We start from the raw sequence: 19,366 nt of genomic DNA, 5'->3' as shown, positions 1-19,366 counted from the left end.
TTAAAAGAAATGCTTACATCGTTTTATCGATTTTTCATTTCCCATTTGGTCAACATGTCGTTTATGATAAACATGCAGGTTCGTAGATCCACAAAGAAGCATCTACATTATTTCATAGTAATATTATATGAAATATCTAATAATAAGTTTTTGAAAAATAAATTAAAAATTATTTTTCTGGTTTCTATTTACATTTTTAACCGTTTTCTCAAAATCATTTATAATCGTATTCTCAAAATCTGGCAAAAATGAATAGAGTTTGAAATTTTTAGCGTTTTTGGGGTCGATAAACTCTGTATAGTGCATTTTAAGATGAAGGTGATAGATAAAATAAATATGGTTAATATTCTCGCTCAAGTGCGTTGTCCAGCGCAGTGCTCCGGAGCGGAGATGAAGAAACCGGCCTCCGGTAGTTTGTGGGTGGTGGGTAAGAAGCTAGAACTAGCCACTAGAGGTATGGTGGTACAATAGTAGAGGTGTGGTAGATGGTGTAGGTAGAAGTGGTGGTAGGCGGGCGGGCAGCAGAGGCGGGCGGCGGGTAACCACCAGTCACCGCCGGAGAGTCCGGCTGACCGCATGTCCGCTCCGCGTCTGGTGGCCCACGGCTGCCCCACTCCGAGTGACCCATCTCCCGAGTTCCGCGCCTGTGTTCGCGTCTCGTGTCTCGTCTCGTGTCTCACCGCCTGCCAGTTGCAATAGCGACTTGCATCACCCACCTGTGCTACCTCCAGTGACTGTGACAGCTAGCGCGCCATCCTTTGGAAGCGCCGAACCGGCCAACTTTCTAATGAGCGTTATTTCGCAAGAGCAGGAAGAAGGGCGGCAAAACGCATCGCATGTCTCTCGGACTAGAAGCTAAATCAGAAGCAGATATTATTTACAACCGCAAAACTAAATCGGCTGAAACGCCGTTAGTGAAATGAGTGCGTAACGTGCCGGTGATCGCGTGACTTGTTCTCCACAGGTTGGTGGCTTTTCAGTGGTTTTCCTAGCAAAGCAACAACACACTCCGCGCGATTGGTAGCCGAGGGTTGCGTGTAATGCAGCAGGCTGGCCGCCTACAGCCGACAGCCTGCGCGCTTCATGCTCCACTGCAAGAGCTGGTTTCCTAGCACTCCTGAGTGCTATCAGCTCCGGTAAACAGATCTTCATTACAAAAGTTGGGTACGTAAAAACACAGTTTTTTTTACTAATTTCCTCGAGAAATATCAAAAAAGAAAAATAACAACACAATTTCCCATAAAAAGTTTCAAAACAAGAAAAATATAATTTTAATTTATTAAAAACACACCAGTACAAGATAAACATCAAATTTTCGATACAATAATTAAAAATATTTTGAAAACATTTTCAATATTTTCATGTCATCGTGAGCTTTACAAATTTTAAATTTGTTAACGTAATATGGTAAATTTGTTAACGTAATATGGTAAATTATCATTGGTAATTGCTAATGACATTGTATGTTGTTCAGTTGTTGGAGAAACCTGACATCAGGAATAAAGCAATCTTTTAAAGTGGTCAGTAATTATATTCATTTAGGACGGGTCGTTTCACAGAATTCGAACAATTCATCGAATTACAATGTTAATATTCAATAAGTTTTGTAAAATTTCAATTCAAGTTATTTTAGCATTCAACTACTTTGAAGCAACCGGCCCATGATGAAATAATAACAGAACTTGTACTTTGATATTGAAATTTTTTTAAATTCCATGAAACAAACCGTCCTAAATCTTAAAAACAGTTCGTATAGTTTAATAATTTTGAAAATATTAAAGCTGGAAAAATCTCTTTAATTTTTCCAAGAATCATCAAATATTGGGAGATTATTTATCACATTACGATACTTGTTATATTATGCGTATTTTCTTTATTGCTTGACGCGTGAACTGTTCGAATTATTTAGTTACCGCACCGCACCGCACCGCCACCGCACATCCACCGCACCAGTCAATTTAAAAGCGAAGAGTTCGTTGCAAAAATACTTAAGTTTTTAAACATTGCGTCTGATCATTAACATATGTTGGTGGATGATATGATAGCAAATGGAAAACTGTTTTATTTTTCATGAAATATTACATTACTGGTTTGTATTTTAGCACAATAGTGTGGCTTGGCGGCACGGCATTAAAAAAACAGTTTTTGTTGGTAGCTTACGCGAACATTTTTTTCTTTGATTGTGTGTCAAAATATTAATAATATTGAATTAGTCACGCCAGAGTAAGTTTCTGATCCAAGATGTCAGCCTTGATCTACACTGGCCGTATGGCTGCCTATTAAATAGCGTTTTTTTTAAATATATCTTTAACTTTCATTAATCTTTAATAATAATAATTGACTGTCCTGTTTTATGTCGGATTACTCGAACATTTTGGATTTCGTCTTTCTCTAAATTTGTTTGTCAATTTTCGGTTCCGGTTGAAGATGGTGGTTTTAACGTGTCGTGTGTCGCAGTGGCCCATAGGCACGATAAAAAAATCATTTCTCATCATTTTATTTTGCTAAAAGCAATTAAGTTTTTATGAAAATATGATCATCTGGCGCACGGCAAAGAATTTTGCGTCAGAACACGACGGGTTAGTGGTTCGGTAAATATTATTTTTTCGGTTACCGGATAACTCATCAAAATGACAATTCAACATACCTAAAAAAAGTGTTATAAAGTTATGAAAAGTGATGAAACAAAACTATGTTAAATAGTTACATAATATGTAAGCTAGGAGTTATTCCGTGTTTATAAATGGATAAGTGGGTATTTAAGTACCCAATCTTAGAATTTGAGAGGAATTTTTGGACCCGATATTGTTCAAGGACCACTATGTAGTATTGCATAGGTAGGTACTAATAGTAAAACGGTATAATGTATCTAATACAAAATGATTATTATTGCGAACGTTCAAGGCATCGTAAACAAAAAAAACTAATAGATAAGCATAATACTTGATGAAATTCATTCGTATTTTTTAATTTACGCGGGTAGCTACCTCACAAGAGTCCCAAATGCCCCCAAACATCTAGGGCCATAAGCTAAGAGATAGCAACTACTACCTACATTTGCATTTTTCAGTTGGTCTTACGTTACATAGGTTCCTGTATTTATATTATTTTATTAATGAATCTTAAATCTTTTGGCCACAGTCATTTATCTGCTTAAAAAATTATATTTAAAACTATGTTGCAAAATTAATTTATTTTGATGACGAAATGTTCAAATCATGGCCTTTTTTGTTTCATGGTTTGAAATTTTTTTACGTGCGAGTGAAATTATGGCATCTCCACTTGGCGAATGTTGTGAGGCTGAAGTGAGTGGAAAAGAGAAGGAGAAGAAGAAGGTTGATATGTACCTGTCTATTCATATCTGGTCACCAAACACGGTTAAAGCCAGTTCGAGCGAAGCTTCAATTTATAATGGTGTTCTTCAACCTGGGCGATTCCGAGAAAGCATCTTCTAATCTGGATTTGCGTGGCGGGATTTGAACCCGCGACCTCCGAATTGCTAGTAGAGATAGAGAGTCTTACCCATCAACCTTGAAGGCCGCCAGACGTGTGTACAAAGATACGTTAGTACCTACCTAACTGGCACTGAAGAGAAAAACCGTTAGAAGTGTGATGTGGGCATATAATTTGTCTTCCACAGATTGAAATTGATGAAACATTTTCAAATAATGCTATTATTTCTTGAACATAAAATAAATTTCATTGTTGCAATCGAAATTCTTTCTGGAACAGAAAATAAATTTCATTATAGCAGTCCAAATTTTTTCTTGAACAGAAAATAAATTTCATTGTGGTAGTCGAAATTCTTTCTTTAACAGAAACTCAATTTCATTGCATTATGGGGTTAGTTTGTGGTTCAGTGTCATCTGGTATCTCCTTTTAACAAATTATTATTTAATAATATATTTTACTATATAATATATTTATCAGATTCAGTAGTTGTCATTTGGAATTTATGACCAGGAAAAATTAGTTAAATAAGTCGTATCTCAAGTATGGTTTTCCTTATTCTTCACATATGTTGACTGCATAAATATCAATAATATGTAAACAAATGTTTCGATGCGTCCAAGAAAATAAACTTGATTGACCCGATAACAATTGTGTAAAATGGGCCGATGAATTTATTTTTAATTCAATGCTTTGGTCTGTGTTATGTACTGGCATATATAATATATATTTACACCTTCAGATTACGAGCTGCTTTGATCGAAGTCATTGTTTTGAAAACATTTCGTGTACATCGAAATTCTGCGGCTAATTTAAGATGTCGCTACAGTTTATAATTGTAACAAAACCGGTACGATGGAAACATACTAATTTCACTTCTTTGTACGATTTTCAAAATAAAACATGAAACAGAGTAGCTCTTTTGTGGAATGTGGAATGAATTAATTACTTAGGACGGGTTTTTTCGGAGAATTTGAACAATTCATCAAATTTCAACGTTCATTTTCAAGTTCTGTGAAAGATTTTTTCAAGTTCTGTCTTTATTTCAGTTTTGTCAAGCAACTAGCCTACAATGATATAATAACAGAACTTGAATAGGACTTTCACAGAACCCGAAAATGAACGTTGAAATTTGATGAATTGTTCAAATTCTCCGAAACCACCCGTCCTTAGTAAATTGTTTTTGTCTTTCACCCTTTAATAAAGGGAAGTTTTATGAAAAACTTACAAATATTGAGATTAAAGAGTGAATTTGAAGTTGTTGGAAGAGAGAATTTTATATTGTTTTTATAGTTGATGGAAAATATCGAAAGAAAAAATGCATAATAATTCACGTAAGTACTTTTTAAAAAGAAGAGTGTAAAAGAATGTTCAAAGAAACAATTCACTTTTTATAGTTCCATTGAAAAACTGCCAAAATTATTTCAGTTCATATTCAATTAATTAATGTAAATCTAAAATTCTTTACTTGTGCTTTTTTAGTTATGTTTCATATATTCCAAACACGTTTAATTTAAAATTATATTGCAATAAATATTACGGTATTAATTCTACACATTGATATGGGAAGTATTAATATTGAATACGTCATAATTTAGTATTTTTGATGGTATTGTGAAGAATCGATTTTCACTTCAGCTGTGAAATATCATGCTCTTTAACGACCGTGAATTCAATCCGTGAAACTTGAAACGCTTCAGCGGTCAATCATTATAATGAAGTACCCCGAGGGTTAAATCAACATCAATCATGACTGCATTATATCATTCAATGTAAAAATAGTACTTCATCATTCAATATATATATATATAGTATAGTATAGTATAGTACAACATCATTCAATGTTAAAACAGTATTATATCATTCATCATAAACATAGCACCATATCATTCAATGTAAAAATAGTATTATATCATTCAACATCAACGTAGTTCTATATCATTCAATGTGAAAAAAGTATTATATCATTCAACATAAAAATAGTATTATATCATTCAATATAAAAATAGTATTTTATCATTCAACATAAAAATAGTATTACATCATTCAACATATACATAATACCATAATAATCAATGTAAAAAAATAGTATTATATCATTCATCATAAACATAGTACCATATCATTCAATGTAAAAATAGTATTATATCATTCAACATAAAAATAGTACTATATCATTCAACACAAACATCGTATTTTAGAGGATACGTCCAGTTTTCCTACCCAGGCAACGATTTAATTCCTCTGCTAGCGTCCTCCATCATTGCGCAAGCAACATTTTCCGCTTATAATGATGATATGATGGTTGTAAGATATTTTCAAATACTGTCTAGGCTATTCGTAATCCTGAAATGTTTGTATTTATGTAAAAAAAAAACATTGTTTAACATAAACATAGCATTTCATATAATTCAACACAAACTTAGTATTTTATAGATCAACATATTATTGAATTTCATGAAATGTTTTAGAATAATGATGCCACTTGCGAAAAGTTACGCATGACGTTGGATGCTGCAATTTCCCCTATAGAAATTTCTGAAGAAACGTGACGATGGAATAACGCTTCAGGCTTTGAAGACACGAAGATCCACTTACTAAATAATTGCACATGAATAATGAGCAGTACCGTGCAGTTCATAAAGTCTGAAAAACTGCGCCTACCCTGGGGAAAATGATTCACAAACATAAATCACAACATGTTGAAATGGGTTCCACGATAAATCAACACACCTTTAAAAAATGATATGGATATTAAAAGCGATGAAAATACTAATATATTAATCTAACCTATTTAAACTACTTTTTGTTTCGTCACTTTTTATGACTTCATATCACTTTTTAAAGGCGTGTTAAATTGTCATTGTGATGAGTTATCCGGTCACCGTTGAAATGCAACACGTTTTAGAAAAAAATTCCACTAATTTAGTAAGGAACTTATACAGCATGGCCACAGTAATCAGCAAATGATGATAGTAAAATGGTCATATACCAATATTCATTCATTCACAGCGTACATTTGGTCATAGAATAATGCACGCCACTGGTAAAGAGTATCAACATAATACAAGGTAATTAATTTTGACAATGTGACATCTGCGAAGTAAAATTTCGATCTATAAATCATTTAGGCCTGTTTCTTAATAATTTAACTTTGACGGCCTACGCGGTCGAGGGGTAAAGGGGCAAGTAAATTTTACTTGATGAATTTGTGCATATAATATTTATTATACTTGCGGCACGTTCCGGAGTGGAAGATTCTCTCAGTATCGCCCTGGTGTAAGTCCACCATTAAGAATTGAAACCTTGTTTGAAGTGGATTTAGCCGTATTTGGTGACCAAATCTGAATAGCCATGTACTCCCCTACTTTTATCTCCCTATCTCTTTCCCCTCCCCTACTATCTACTGCATCACAACATACCTCAATTGGGAATGCCATAGTCTCAATGCTGGCACCAGTAGGTTGGGAGCAGTTGGGAATTGGGACTCTTGTGTATTACCATAAAAACTTGATCAAAACAAAATCGGTGGTTGAGCTGTTACGATCTGAGATCATAAACATCATCGACTACAAATCCCAAATGCACAAATATAATTTTTTTCGTGATATTGGTGTTATCGCACCAATTTAGTGTAAAATTAAATTTATTCGTGTTTCATGACCAGATCTGATTTTCCAGGTATGTTAACCTTCCTCTTTCTCCTTATTCAATTTGGGATGCCATAGTCCCACTGGCTTCGGACAGTTGGGACCCTTGTGCGGTATCCACACTAAAAAAAGCTTAGGCTTGCTTTCTGCTACACTGAAAAAAACTGTTATTATGTTTTCTAACTTATGAACACGTATATTATAATTTTACCGTACCATATCTATGAGGATATTGATCCCAGACGCTTATTCTGACGCAAAGTTATCAGAACATGAAATTATTTTATGTGAAATACAACGTAAATTAATGTTTTTTATTTATATCTTTCAATCGTGTTTGACTTGCTATTTCGAGTATTTCTGAATAAAGAAACTCATATAATACATGTAACTTAAATTTAAACAGTTTTGCTGGAATCAATTTGCGCTCAAAAAGCTATTTAAGTTTTAAGCTGCATTCAAAGTATCTCAGGCATAATTCTCTTAAATTATTGCACTGTTCTTTGGAAATTAATGTTTTTTGGAAATAAATGCTGATTTGAAAATGCGGCAGGTAAAGGAAATTTTCGTTCTCATATGAACGATTTTAACAAATTTTAGATACACACGGAGAAAAATAGCATTGCTAATTTATTAAGATTCTCTTAAAATTATTGTTAATCCGGTAAAAGGGGATTGCAGGCCGTTTTCTGATAAACTTTTTAGTAAATTCCTGATATATCGGAACATTGTGTTCATGCACCTGCTTGATTATATATAATGACATGTTCACGAACACGTGTTCAAATTATTCGTCATTTGCTAAGGACGCATTGTTTCACAGAATTTTAACAATTCATCAAATTTCAAAGTTAATATTCAAGTTTTATTATTTACAAAGTACTGTGAAACATCCGGTCCGTGAAGAAATAGTGGCAGGAGTTGAATGAAACAGAACATGAATTTTAATTTTGAAATTTGATAAATTGTTAAAAATCTGAAAAACAACCCGTCCTATACGTTTATCAGGAAAACTATTAATTAATTCTTCGTTAAGGCTAGAAATCCCGTTTTAACCGGATTATCAATAATTTTAAGAGATTCTTATTTACTGAGCAATACTCATTTTTCTAAATGCACGAAAACCGAAGAGGAGATACTTGACAGTGATAAAATTTTTCTACTGAAATTTCCCCGTAAAAAAGAGTACATTGTCATCCTCGTAAATTAATATTAAGGTATCTACTTTATAAATACATAATCCTAAAATGGTTTGAATACTAATGATATATTCGAATTAATCATAAACATAAAATGTTATGTCTACTATAAATAATAATTAATTATACAGAATTAATTAAAAAGTTGCAAGCACACACACACTTACTCAAAATGAGAGATAAACAAAAAAATCAAACATACAAGATATGGCAAGCAATCCATTAGCTACCAGGCAATTTACATTATTTACCGATTTTTAGACGTTGTATCAGCGACGTGAGAAATTCTTCGGTAAAATAAAAAAAATAAATGGTTTTGAAATCGGTTGACTTTCACTGCCCTAGGCTCATTTAGCCCAATGTCAAATGACATTGTCTTTTGAATATTTTCGTATCATTAGCTGCACGGCAAATGGCTATTGAAAATTCATCATGTATTGTAAACCAGATATTACGGAAACTGGATGACACCACCGTATACGTGCCTTATAACTTACCTTACAGGACACTTGTACAATATGTTGAAATACACACGGACACATCTGTTCGGATATCAAATACCTCCATTATTTCATTAGTAGTATTAAAGATGTAAATTGTATAAGGAAGAAGTACATCATGGCCCTGTATATCAGTTGATTTTAAGCTCGGATTGGTTGGAATATCGAGCTTAGCATGGCTCGGAATATAATCCGTATAACGGTCGTAAGCCATATCAAGAATATTACTCTATTATCTATGATTTTAATAGAAGAACGTGTTTAATTTTCTTTGTGTAATCAAACTACTGTCTACGTAAGTGATATATCTATGCTCCCTAATGTCATCGCGAGATCTCGAACATTAAAAATTCCAACGAAAGCGGTTTTTTTTATTTACTTCATCTCCAATCTTCCATATACTTTTTAAATTCTCCCATTAAAACAAAATTATTATATAAGTTCATCTTCCCTCTCTCCATTATTAGAAATGATGGCCTAGAACACCCTTGAAGGGTCAAAACCAGAAACATTTGGAATTGATTTTTGATAAAGTTCTCCACTTGGTAGGTTATTCAATATGCGAGGATACTAATTTTAAATAGTATTAGTTTTGCTAGAGAAGTGCACTCTTCGTGAAATTATAACGAACTAACCGCTGAAAACTAACTGTCCCGACGTTCAAACTTTTAAAATCATACTTATAATACCAGACTATTTAAGATTGATTATTAATTAATAACATCAACATTCTTCATAGCTCGCTGATTACTATAGTCCATACTGATAATATTAGGCAATTTACATAAATTTCGATCAGTCGTAAATGTCAGATTTGACACATGCTACTGCTGACGCCTCAGCGTCTAAAGAATGATATATTCTGCCGCTTATCAAGTCTTGAGCAGCGGATTTAGCCCGCTTAAATTTGAGCGAGGATAGTCGTACATAAAACGGGCTGACTGGTGTACCGGGTCTAAGTTAGAAAACCCTATGTAATCATTATAATTAACGCTCTATATTTTTTGCAAGCAAGATGATTCACCTCGGAAAAATCAAATTAATCATTTTCTTTCATACGCGAGTCGAATTTAAATTTTCTGTACTACTTAAAAGTACTAATAATAAATTCTCTATTTGAAAATAGTCGTAGCAGGGTGAACCGATCCTTCGGAAAATAGTCGTAGCAGGGCGAAACTGATCCCTATGAAAATAGTTGTAGCAGGGTGAAACCGATCCCTATGAAAATAGTCGTAGCAGGGTGAAACCGATCCCTATGAAAATAGTCGTAGCAGGGTGAAACCGATCCCTATGAAAATAGTCGTAGCAGGGTGAAACCGATCCCTATGAAAATAGTCGTAGCAGGGTGAAACCGATCCCTATGAAAATAGTCGTAGCAGGGTGAAACCGATCCCTATGAAAATAGCCATAGCAGGGTGAACTTGATCCCTCTGAAATAAACCGGCGATTTTTTTAAACTAAATTAGTCAATGCAAGTTCCTTCTTTCAGACTGTCTGAATTAGCTTCGCTAAAAATATACCTGCTGTGTGTTTTGTAATTCAATACGAGAAAACATAGCATCTCGAAAATATGACAATTAACGCTTATTATGCTAAAGGTAGGTAATTTGGCAGAATTTTAAATAAAGGTAAAAAATATTACACTTAGGTTGGGGTGTTTCAAACTTCGTTATATTTGATTAATATATTGAACGCTCCACGATCTGTACAATCTGAACTGCAAAATGGGCAAACTACGATTGTTTCCGCTTATTATCGAAATGTGATAAATAATAATATTTGGCTAATTTATAGAGCGCCATTTTCGTGAAAAATCACCTGAAGGGCGCTGAAATACACCTCTTGTTTGTAATGTAATCCGATTTAAGAGAAATGTGTAAATGTCTGGTGGCAATCATGTGCCACCAAAAAGTCGATAGAATATATTGTCATCGACAACGGATCTATCTGCCGAGCGGAAGGGGGTTAATTTCCACTTTTGAAGATTTACATTCATTTATTAAAATTTAAAAATATTTTTTCGTCCAAACGCCACGACTAAGAAATTAGTGTTACCTTTTCAAGTCAGATCCTGTTTGCAAACGCCGGCGATGTTGTCATAATAGTATGCAAATAACAAAGTTGTGCCCAAATGACATTATAATGACAGTATTGCCAATATGGTAAATAATACTTTGTTGACAATTTACCGACTCTGTGGAAGAGTCAACGCTGATCTCCTAAGGCTTAAGAAATAATAACATTTTACACAAGTAAACACCTTCCAATCTTTGTACCGTGACCGCTGAGTAACAAATCTTCAAATAATATTAATTCTGTCTGTAAATTAGTGGTCAACTGGTTTTCCCAGATCACATCTAACATTGATATTTAGATGAGACGTGAAGCGAATAAATAGGTTCCGTTTCTTTACCTTCAACTATCGCAACGCTGTATAGCCCAGTCAATGAAGGGAAAAAAAGACCCAATGTCGGAACTAATTCCCCGGAAGCTGAATTTTTCACAGATGTTAGAAGACCTTTAGACATGTATTTTTACAAAAGTCCCCGACTTTCCCCTTTGTGCTTCCTTCCCCACCCCCTCTTGAATATATTTTTCAAAGCCTTTCGGAATACGCTAATATCTCCTTAATGGTTTTATAAAATCATATTATTTATTTTTTGTTTAGTTTCTGATTAGTTATTCTAAAAAATTGTATTCTTTCATTTTTGCGAGAAAAGCTATACAATCTCTACAATTTATTAGTAAAGGGAAAATATCGGTTTTTAAAATAGTATTTCAGAATATATTTGCACATAACTTTTTTATGAGCCTGTTAACGAAAAAAAATAAATCAACAAAACTTGTAGACAATATTTTTAGCTATAAAATGATGTATATAATGATGGGTTTTTATTCATAATAAGGCACGTAGGCTGTTAATAAGGAGCACGGCGCGCGGCGGCTCAAACGCGCAGCGGTTCGCGGCGCAGCGAGAAATTACAAAAACCTAAGGAAAGTAATGACTAATTCATGGGTTTGCTTTTTTTATAACAAATTCATTTAACATTGAAGAGTTATATTGTTATTTACCAGTTTTAGTTCGGAGGGGAGGGGGGTAATATAAATATTTTCCCCTGCCCAATGAAGCGCTTTCATTATCCACCAACTGCCGTGCCCCGGCCTGGCTAAACAGTCATATTATGTTGTATGATTGTTTGTTACTTATTATTTAAATAAAGGTATGTGGGAAATTTATGAGAATCAGTGTACGCGTCCTCAACAGTAACCCACATGCTCCAGGGACATGAATATTCTCGGGCAAACAGAGCCTACACTTTAACAGCAGCGTCTGTTGTCCACGTAATGAGAGAAGAATACAAAGATATTGATGGTAAATTAAGACAAATAGAAAAAATGTATCAAGATTTAGTTACGTGGAAAAAAGATATGGAGGAAGTTAATAATGATGACAATCTAAAAGAGACGATTCCATATACTAAAGCAAGTGAAGACAGGATTAAGGAATCATCGAGTAGAATTGCCAAGTTGTGGCTTTACCTTCTACATTGCATCGACCTCATGCTTAGATTTATATTTGCAGAGAAGTCCGGGAATCGGAAAATGCACCTAAATACTATTGTTGATATGCTTCCATTTTTCCACCCGGCAGGACATTTACCATACGCAAAATCAGCACATATGTACGTTCAAAGTATGTTGCAACTCGAATCAAGAATAACTAAAGAAGAATATAAACTATTCACTGAAAATGGGTACATTACAATAAGAAAAAGCGACAGATATTAGTCCGGTACGTCGACGGACATGATCATCAAGCAGTGTCTCATGCGACCAATGAAGTCAGTAGGAGGTTTGACACATGTGGAAACTTGGAACCACTTACTGCGTGAAAGTGCAAGAGAGCATTGAAGAATTCATCGGTATAGTATTTAATTTTACTGAACAGCATGTTGAGCTGCGCGAATCACGGAAGAAAGGGATGAGCTAGATATAGGAAAATATACATCATGGCTAAGACAGCACAGCCCGTTCACCAAACTCTCGGGGGAGCTGGTGTCTTTATCTTCAGGGTTTATTTCAGATAATAGTGTCAATTGTGAAAACGCTTATGAGGTGGGCCTGGCAGCTATGCAAAAAATGAAAGGATGTAATTTTGGAGATATACGACTGAAAAGGACATGGTGACTACCCAACAAGATTCAAATCCGCAACTGTTAGGACGAAACAAGTTGCAGTAAACCCCCAGCAGCTATTTAACAGAATACTGTGAGTAGTGGTAGTCCTAGCAAGCTTTAGGCCTACTTAGGATATGAATTGGATTCAATACCCCTTCTATTTATGATGAAGTCTCCCTTTGTAAAGGAACAAAATCATATTATTCATGACGAAGTTGATTTGGAAAATTTTGCAATAGTCATCGGTGGGGGATACCTCCTACACTCTGTTGTTTGGCAAACTGAAACTACTTACGGAGACATCATTAAATCATACTCACGTTTCGTCCATACTAAATTTGGCAAACATTCTATTGTCGTTTTCGATGGATACCCTGAAGAACCAACTGTAAAATATGAAGAGCAAAAACGAAGGTCGGCTAACAACTCATCGTGCGATATTGAATTAAACTTCACTACACGTTGTTTGACTAAGAAGGAAGCTTTCTTATCTAATAAGAAAAACAACAAAAATAATGATTGAAGCACTGTGTCATGAATTTAGTGAATCTGGTTTGAAAACAGTCACGGCCGCAGGTGATACCGATATTGATATTGTACTAACCGGCATCGAACAACTCAACATCTTCTCAAAAGTGATTGTTGTTGGCACGGATAGTGATCTTTTGGTATTACTTGTAAGTCTTGCTCCTGAAGGAAAATCAATTTTTTTCTGTATAGATAGATGTTGGTGGAAACGCCCCTTCAAGAACTTTCTACATCATAGAGAAACCTATAATGTTACATAAAGATATTCGAAAACACGTGCTATTTACCCATGCCATTACGGGCTGTGACAACCCCATCTTTATATGGGTTAGGAAAGATAAAAGCTGTTGACATGATGAAAAACAATCCCGAAGCAAAACGCGCAGCTGAGGCATTTCTGGAAAAAGATGCAACTGAAGAGAACTTGTTGCAAAATGGAGAAAAATTCGCTCTCGCCATGATGGCTACTCTAATTGAAACGAAGCTCGATACTATAAGTTTACCAAACTAACGACAAAATCAGCTTTTAAATCTAAATTTGACTTAGCAAAACTACCACCGACTTCAGAATCGTGTCATCAACATTTGTTGAGAGTTTATTTGCAAGTACAGTTTTGGTTAGGAAACAAACTAAACCCTATAAACTCGGGATGGAGGTATGAAAATGGTGGAAAGAAGAAATTTTTGAAACCATTTGCTCCTGATGACCTTACTGTGGCTGCAGAAAATCTGGATTTACCTGCTCTGCCATGTGCTACAACCGTAACGGATTATCATGTCTGAACACACCCTGGTATGACGAATAAATGGAAGACTCTCTTGACTAGAAAATTATTTGAATATTTGCCTAATTTTGTCATAGATAATATTGATAAATATATTATATAAATTACAAACCGTTTTGTCATTATAATTTTTTTAAGGTATATTTTAAGAAGCTTGTTTGAAAGTAAACCATTTTAGATCTATGCACTATTTTAAGTGATTTGTTGTTTCGGTATTTTATTGTTGATAGGTGCACATAATAAAACAAGTGAGAATTTCCACAAAAGATTTTTTAGAACTTCGCCATAACATAAGGTCTGCAATATTTTAATGTTGTGAAAGGGTAGTCCCACGCTGCTGTAGGTATTTTTGGCTTATTTCACATAACTTTATTTAAATAATAAGTAACAAACAATCATACAACATAATATGACTGTTAAGCCAGACCGGGGCACGGCGGTTGGTGGATAATGAAAGCGCTTCATTGGGCAGGGGAAAATATTTATATTACCCCCCTCCCCTCCAAACTAAAACTGGTAAATAACAATAAAACTCTTCAACGTTAAATGAATTTGTTATAAAAAAAGCATACCCATGAATTAGTCATTACTTTCCTTAGGTTTTTGTAATTTCTCGCTGCGCCGCGAACCGCTGCGCGTTCGAGCCGCCGCGCGCCGTGCTCCTTATTAACAGTCTACGTGCCTTATTATGAATAAAAACCCATCATTATATACATCATTTTATAGCTAAAAATATTGTCTACAAGTTTTGTTGATTTATTTTTTTTCGTTAACAGGCTCAGAAAAAAGTTATGTGCAAATATATTCTGAAATACTATTTTAAAAACCGATATTTTTCCTTTACTAATAAATTGTAGAGATTGTATAGCTTTTCTCGTAAAAATGAAAGAATACAATTTTTTAGAATAACTAATCAGAAACTAAACAAAAAATAAATAATATGATTTTATAAAACCATTAAGGAGATATTAGCGTATTCCGAAAGGCTTTGAAAAATATATTCAAGAGGGGGTGGGGAAGGAAGCACAAGGGAGAAAGTCGGGGACTTTTGTAAAAATACATGTCTAAAAGTCTTCTAACATCTGTGAAAAATTCAGCTTCCGGGGAATTAGTTCCGACACAAAACCTTCATTGACTGGGCTAGTAACTAAAACTACAGAATCCGGTTTAGGCGCACCGCTTATCGCGTTTGGAGCATGTTTCGACGTACGCGGTAGCTCCTCTAATTGTAGTTATATGATCTCTAATGACTTTTTTTTGGCAGAAAAACATTAATCCTCATCGCGGTTATTAGTGACAATGTACACAATTCACTACACAAAAATTACAATGCAAAACATGTCTACCTAAATGTATATTGAATATTCTATGTGTTCATGTTGTTCATTCGGGATACAACTTTGCAAAATTATTGCATATTGATAACGGTGCACAGAAACATCTATGGAGCACTTGTCTCGGCATGGGTATCTTTGTTTGCAATTGAATAGGGTCGAATCGTTATATTTGACCTTATTCTACGCTGTTCATGACGTTTCTCTATTCGTTTTAAATTGTTTCTAAAAATGTTTCATTGCTCCAAAGGTGTTTTTTTAGCAAGGTGTCAAATTCACCATTAAAACATATTTGTGTTCGATTTTATTTACGTGAATGAATTAATGCAAATATCGAAAGTGGAAATTAACCCTCTTCCAGACATTCTATCCAATCAAAGTTTGGCCCCGTTTTTAGCGCGGTTCCTGGAGAGGAAGGATCAATCTTATTTTAAAAGTTTACAGCAGTTAAGAGCCAGTCCCTGAGGAGGAAGATTTAAACCTCAGTCATTCAAAAAATATACGTTTAAATCCATCTAGATATTATAGTATAAAATAAAGTCGTTGCGCGTCTGTCTGTTTGTACGCTTAGTTCTTCAAAACTACGCATCGGATTTTTATAAGATTTTCACTATCATTTAGAAAATTTCTTCGAAAGATTTATGTATATAATACATGCATATTATATTTATAAATAGTAGTTAAACATCGATGTTTATCCTAGAATTCACAACCTCAGAACTTTACTCCGAATCATTCACAACCCCGAGCAACCCCGGGTACACGTTAGCTATAGTCTATTAATAAGAATAGATGGATTTTAAAATTTATTTTACTAAAATTGTTGTACGGGTTGTTTTTTTCAAATAGTTTTGACAATATTTATCAAAAGATTGATGCATAGAAGGAAAAGGATTAAGGAATACAAATTTTGTTAAAGATCAAGTAAATTATTAAACAAAAGAGGGATAAATAACGATTTGAATCAATCGTGTAAAATATAGAGTTCTTATAATTAATTCTGCTGAATATATTATAAGAATATTATAACCACGTTCATTTTCCAAGTTATTTGTTAAAACATATTCAGAGTGCAGTGTACAACTGATTTGTCAGGTTTAATATAAATAAAGATTAATATTAATCTAGTTAGTGAACACTAACAATATATCTATTAAACGACACTAAATTGCTAGTAAAAATACATTTTTTTACAAAACTATGTCGAAATTAAAGTCATCCAACGAAATTCTTTAGACAATCAGGTTAGCAAGTTTCGACCATGTTGCTTAACTTTTCAGTGAATTCTCTTTGAACCCAATTCTGCCTATTTTGGCACAAAGCTTAAGAATATTGGATTTCAGTTAACCATTTTCTTCTCACATTGATGAATAATTAGCCAATGAACATGTGCTTAAAATAAATACACGTAAGTCGGTTAGAATGCAAAAGATATACGTACCTAAGATTTTTTGTCAATTTTTGTAGAAATACCACTCTTCGTTTTGAGAAACACCATTAGTTAAAAAATCTTATTGAATCAATTGAATGGAAACATTGCTTACCTTTTCAATAAATATGCAGGGTGTTAAGGGTGCCGTACCTGACTTTTATTTACTAACTCAAAATCGGATGGGGTAGTGCAAATGGCAATATCCTAAAATCACCAATTAAAACTTAAAAAGCCACAGTGAAGTCTCTGTAAGATCTAGAACTGACGAAATCTTTAACAATCTTTTTTTTTTTTGGTTTTAGGCATTTCACCCTGAAAAATCTTACCATCACGTTCAACTCTGTTGTAAAACAATACTCCTTTATATCCATAAATACGAAATACAAGAAATAACAACTACCAGGTAAATTAGAAACACTATATCTTAGGATCAAAAGCATATCCAACAATAATACAACAATCGGGCAAACAAAGTTACAAAATCCCACTGTCATTCTAAATCCAGAACAATATTATTTCAGAATAATTTTTATTGTGGCGTTTCGATTCCAAATGGCGTTTCCAAGTAGGATTAGAAGAAAAACTCTACAAACCATCGATATATCAACAATAAATAGGCGTGTCTTACTAATTCAGTTGAATAATGCAACCCATCGATGAATAATAATTGCTAAACAAATCTTTCCATCCAATTGCGATACCTCCCTTCGAAAGTATAATACAGGGTTTTCCAATAAGAGGTGTTATTTTGATATTCAATCGTTAAAGATCAATGGTTTCGTTGCTTGTGTGGCATGTAGCGCCGTCTTGTTGAAAGTAAACGTTGTCCAGATCAATACCGTCCAATTCCAGCCATAAAAAATCATTAATCGTCTCTCGATAGCGCAATCCATTTACCGTAACTGTTGCTCCAGCCTCATTTTCAAAAAAGTAAGGTCCAATGACTCCGCCGGACCATAAAACGCACTAAACAGTCACACGTTGAGGATAGAGAGGCTGTACAACAATAACTCTTGGGTTTTCCGAGCCCCAGATGCGACAATTTTGCTTGTTGACGAAGCCACCGAGGTGGAAATTGGTCTCATCACTCAAGATGATTTGCATTTGATTCACTCAAGTGAATTTTACTAATTTCGTGTAAGCGTGTATCGTTCCATTTTATTAATAACGTAGTTTCTAATTGTCAAATGTCAAAAAAGGACAACTTCAAAATTAACATCTACCGAAATAGCGGGCTATTCAAAATAACACCTCTTATTGGAAAACCCTGTATAATGAAAGACAAATTTGCTCCTTCCAACAATGTAAAAATCAATGCGTCTTGCGATCTTTTGACTGCGAGATAATGGACTCTCTTTTTGAAAAATATTTTCGTATCCGAATTTTCGGAACCAATAGTTTTGGTTTCTGTGTCATTTTTAACATCCACATGCCTTGACTAGACTTTGTTGCTCGATGATATAAACACGTAAAATTGCCATTTCATTGCATAACTTCATTCTGAAGCGTGTAGCTCAATTAAAGACCTCTTTCCTTTAGAATTCAACTAGAAGTTTAGAGTAGGAACTTGTAACAAATATAAATGCAAATTATTAAATTCCAATAAATGAGCGGCAGGTGTTGCCAAAACTAATCAACCATTTACATTATTTTCGTTTTTTCAACCGTTTAATGTTGCCAGTCGCGAACGAGGAAACGAATTAGCCTAACGAGGAAGCGATCATTGTTATATAAATAACAATAAAATTATGCTTTTCTTTATGTAGGTGTTTTCGAAGGCCGATAGGCATCAATAATCCGAGATTAGCGTCACAGGCAATTTATTATACCTATCTCTAAATTCCCACAATATTATATAACAGTACGTGACTTATTAAGTCTTCTATTGAATTATTATTTTGCCTGCCTTAGAGATCGGAAAAGACGGAGGTGCCAACGCTTACAATTCGTTCATCAAATGATTGTAAATCATAAATTACATGTAGCAAAACATTGCTTGAAATGAATTTAACAGGTGAGACTCTCGACTAGCAATTTGGAGCGAGAAAGTAAATTTTATTTGCTAATTTGTGCTGTATTACAATTAATTAATTTTAAATAATAAATAGTATATTTGCGGGACGTTCCAGATCTGAATAGCCAGGTTCTTCCCCACCTTCTTCTTCCCCATCTCCTCCCCTCCTCACTACCGTCAGCCTCACAAGATACCCCAATTGGGGATGCCATAGTCTCACTGGCTTCAAATGGTTGGAAGAACTTGGGACTCCTGTGAGGTATTCCATAGTCTCACTGGCTTCAAATGGTTGGAAG

General features: G+C 34.3%; 1 protein-coding gene across 1 annotated transcript in view; it reads left to right on the top strand.

Moving 5' to 3' along the window:
- Positions 1-558: 558 nt before the first annotated feature.
- The window catches only part of LOC149421660 (diacylglycerol lipase-beta-like), a 100,845-nt gene continuing 82,037 nt past the window's right edge, over positions 559-19,366 (top strand). Inside the window, exon 1 of the mRNA XM_089634967.1 lies at positions 559-1,164. The gene's annotated coding sequence lies outside the window, so the exon portion shown is untranslated. The remainder of the gene's footprint in view (positions 1,165-19,366) is intronic.

Source organism: Hesperophylax consimilis, chromosome 8 (genome assembly GCF_061612785.1).
Source record: "Hesperophylax consimilis isolate HC1 chromosome 8, BYU_Hcon_1.0, whole genome shotgun sequence".
Lineage (NCBI taxonomy): Eukaryota > Metazoa > Arthropoda > Insecta > Trichoptera > Limnephilidae > Hesperophylax > Hesperophylax consimilis.
Note: the sequence above shows the minus strand (reverse complement) of the source record. Positions and strands in the feature narration are given on the sequence as shown.